The sequence below is a fragment of the Eurypyga helias genome, unplaced genomic scaffold, assembly GCF_000690775.1.
Source record: "Eurypyga helias isolate BGI_N326 unplaced genomic scaffold, ASM69077v1 Scaffold41546, whole genome shotgun sequence".
Classification (NCBI taxonomy): domain Eukaryota; kingdom Metazoa; phylum Chordata; class Aves; order Eurypygiformes; family Eurypygidae; genus Eurypyga; species Eurypyga helias.
In genome coordinates this window covers 32,846-37,396 of record NW_010255443.1, presented here as the reverse complement: position 1 = coordinate 37,396, position 4,551 = coordinate 32,846, and positions in this window count along the sequence as shown.

Sequence of the window (4,551 nt, the reverse complement as noted above, 5' to 3'; positions counted from 1 at the left end):
TCTATGATTCTATGATTCCTCTGCAAAGTTAGTAGGACTCTTCACGAATTTTTCTGGCCCCAGCAATTTCAAATAATTGCTACAGATGCTTTGAGAGGACTATAGCGGTATGAAATCTCTCTCTGAAGCCTCTTGGAACAACTTAGGTGCCCCAAAACTTCAGAATTGTGCGTGCTTATATAACTCTGTGCCCACAGAGGTAATTTTTTGCTGTTCTCTTGCACCATGATAAATATCTGGATCATACAACAGATTTTATTTTTTTAACTCCTGTGGTACATCTGGTCCAAGGAGGAGCTGTGATTCAGGAGACAGCTCAGAAAAATAGATTTGAAGCTGCAAACATGCTGCTTGTGGTTGGATGTGATGCTGGAGGAAAATGAGAGGTTTTACAGCCTAGATGTTGCTTTAGCATATTGTGTGGGTAAGCAAGTGATCTGGAAAGAGAGTCCCAACTGCAGCTGCCATGGTAGCTGTCAGTCTGCAGCTGGCAAAAAGAATCCCGCATGTCCTACACGCAGGAACAGTACCAGGGGACAAACTGTTAGGGGACCTCTTTTGCCACAGACAGCTGAGGAGGCTTTTGTGTTATCCTAGATGTTGTCTGCCAAGGCAAATCCCAGGACTGGAGACCATTGTACGTTTCAGGTCAGGAACATATTCTATGGAGTTTTGGCAGCACCTTGAAGTGTTTCTGGGTATCACGGTAGCACTACTTGCAAATGGAGTCTATTCCTCCATGCAAGGATAGCTATTGTGACTTTATTGATGCTCCCATTTTCCTCTGGCACCTTCTTTCCTTTTCCCGCTCCCCTCTGAGATGCATGTCCCCTTGCCCCCTCTACTCCATCAGCTCAGAAAGTACTTGCCTGCTGGTGGATTTGCTCCAGTTGTCACTCTCTTTCCAACATAAGTGGCCAATTCTAGCAACCCTGCAGGGCTCACAGCGTGAATGGTGATGATAAAGAGTAGGTGGCATCAGATCCATACAGTCCTTGCTGCCTCATATTAAACTGTGCCACATATACCTGAGTGCTGGCACGTTACTGGGAGAGGTGGCATTTGGGCGAGATGACCCAGAGCAGGAAGGGCGCCCGGGCCAGGCCAATGCGAAACAATGCTGCGTGGGATAGTGGGAGGACTGCCAGGAGCAGAGCGGGCGGGAAGGCTCCCGTATGAACCTGAAAGCAAACAAACTTGCTGCCAAGTAGTGCTACTCCTGCTCCAAGGAGGATCACTTATTGCAGTTTGAATTATTAGCTCATTTGTTGTAGTAAAAGACTGTGTGGACACAAGGCACTGTGAGGAGACCAAACTAAAATTACATCTGTGTGCAGAAAAAGGCCTGGGAGTATATTTATATCCCTGCTTTGCTATGGGACTGTTATTGAAAGCACAATATAAATCATTATGTAAAAATCAAAATACCTCTGGTGTCTGCAAAGTGCCTGACATCAAAACACAAGTTCAATAAGTTAAGCAGAATTGCTAATACTTAATGCTCAAATAGATCTTCTGTAGTATCTAATTTATACTGCTTTTAACAAATGGGGCATTTGCTTTGACAAATGAACTTAACAATGTTCGGTGCTTTCCCAGCACACAACCAAAGTACTGACTCAGTTAACCACTGAAACAAAATCACTGGTTTTGGGGAACCTTCCCTTCTCCCTCCATTTCCTGCACCTTTCCAACTTAAGGAAAAAATTCAGCAGAATAATTTATTTTAAAGTCTGGATTTTTTTGTGTGTGTGTGTGTGTTATCTGACCAATTTAGTTATACAAAACACAAATCTAAAATCCTGCATTGTAGGGTAGGGAGTCTTTATAATAATAAAAAGTATATATAAGTCTTTATAAGCAATATTTGTACATGTGACTGGGGTTTTAGACTGTCCCCAAGCCTTGGACCTCTTGGAATTTGGGGCCTCTTTGGTTTATTTTCACATATGAAAAAATCACACTGGGGACCCTAGCATATACACATAAATCTTGTCAGTTAAATATAGATTAATGGGAATCATCAGGGAGTAAAAATACTCAATTTTTTATGGTAAACACCATAAAACATGGTAAATACTTAACCAGTTTTATAGCAAAATATAAGTCCTGCCATCCCCTCTCAGCACTCAGTTCCCTCTTTTTCAGGCATTTGGCTTTATTTGCAGCCTAAATTTTATACCTAGTAAGCACTATTCTTTCCCCATAATTCCCTGTGTATATAAGAAATACTAATTTCATACCCTCTCAGTGAAGTCCTATTTTGTGAGTTTTACTAACCACTTCCCAACTAAATAATGTTTTCATGTCCCAATTTGTGTTGTTACAGAAATCCAGTCTGATTTCTTAATCTTTGCAGAAATGGAAAGGGTTTTTTTTGTAGGATTACGCCAGATGGTGAGAAAAAGGAACAGAAAAGGACATAAGGTAATTTTCTAGGCAGTCTAACCATTCCTTGAGTCAAGGTGGATATGCTTATAGTAGCTTAACTCTTGCCAGTATAAATCTCCTGCATCCACATAAAGGTGGGATGCTTTATACCCATCTCACCTTTGAAAATGTTGCTAAGGATTTAACAAAAATGCTTTTGGTCATTGAGGACATGTTAAAAGACTGTACTTGCAGCCCACCCACTGGGACACAAAAATACACCAATTCAAACCTCTGTGTAGGTAAAATGGGACTATGGAGGTTGAACTACTTGGAAGATAACCTCAGCTGGACTAGGAGAAAGAAAAACAAAGATAATGGAAAAGAAACAGCTATAATAACCATCTGCAAGCGCACATGGCTTCTACTTCAGCACCCATAAAATTTAAAAGGATAAAAGAAAAGGAAATTGCTTTCAAAATAGCAAAGAAAATTTTATAAACATTTTTTGCTATGCTTTTATAGAGTGTGGGACTTGTTGCCCTGTTTCTGGTATTAGGCGTGAATAAGCTTGTATTAGCTTGTAGCATGAAGAGAGGTATACTCCAGGAAAGTCTTTCCTTCCCTTTCCCTTCTACGCTGTATGTACACACTTATTAATACAAAAGTGGCTTGCTTGTTTATTTATGCAACCCTACTGTAATAGTCACTTGGCACTTCAGCCAGTCCAGTCCAAGGGTGCCAGAGGCATTGTCCTGCACATTCAATCAGCTTGCATTGCTTGGTCTACATTTCATCCCATCCCACAGCTGTGAACAGGGATCTGTCCTAGCTCCCAGCGGCTGTACAAAGCAATGATCCCATTTGAAAGAACTGAAGAAATCCAACAGTGACTTCCCTGGACTAGGCTTAGGTTTTGCCCTTTTGCAACATGCACAGCTGTGGGCTACCCATAGCTTTGTAACTACTACAAGTCACTTAAATGAGGGCATGGTTTGACTGTCCTTCCCTTGGACTGCAATGCCAGATTCCACATCCGTGTGCCTCCTCAGGCTTGTTTCCCTCCCAGAGTGGTAGTAAGGCTCTCCTCTTCTAACTGGACTGGATCAGAAGCCCAAATCATGGTGCAGCCCCAACACAGTCCTGCATACGGCCAAGAGATGCCACGGCTTGAAGCTTCTCAAGGAACCCCAAAGGTGCTGCGACACAGGACCTGGGCAACCCGCAGCAGTTTTAAATGTATGGAATGAAAACCTGCTTTGTTGCCAAATACTGATCTTCCTAAAGAACTTAATGGGACTAAAGGGAGAAATCTGCTGCAACCTAAGAGTCATTTGTGCCTTTGAAACTCAGGCTGAGTTTTGCAAACTTCCAGTCATTTTAGAAGAACTGAGCTGAATTTGAATCCCGAATCGCACCAGGTGTGAGTTGTTTCTCTCCTAGGAAAAGAGAACAATGGCATGTACTTCACAACTTCATTACTGCCAAACTTCTCTCTAGCTTAGACATGATCCTTTCATAAATCCAGAGCTCGCTAATTATTATGGCTTTATCAAGAACCTTATTAGTGATCATTAAAAATAATCTTGCTTAGAAGGGGACTGCTGTGTGCAAGGCCTACCTTTCCTATTTACTTTGTGACTACTAATGTGTTTTTTTACTGTTCATACATTAGTGCAAGGAATAGTGTTAGCATAATTCTAGTGTAAAATAAAACCAGCTGTATCCATCTTAAGTGCATTACTGCCAGGAACTGTAAATATGTTTATGCCTGATAGCCTTTTGACTCAATAATATCCTGCTATCTCTGTTGGGCAGGCAAGTTTTTAAACCAAGAAAAGACAAGTTATGATTTTCATAACCAAATTGTGTTTGTTTTTGAAGTATGTTATCCAAATTCAAATTTGAAGAAGGTCATTAAAAAACTCTGCCTGTGATTTTAAAGAGAACAATTGAAATGCCATCTTCAAAGTGGTGGCATGAAGGTACAATGTGCACTAAGAACAAGTTACTCCTCCCAGATACACACATACGCAGACAAACCCTGCCATATCATACCATACAAACAATTTTAATTGTGTAGTTACAGTCAATAACCACTCCTAGTCAGAACATTTCTGCATAAAGAAAATTGTGATACACTTATAAAAACAGCCAGCTGTAACAAAATAACTGGTGTTT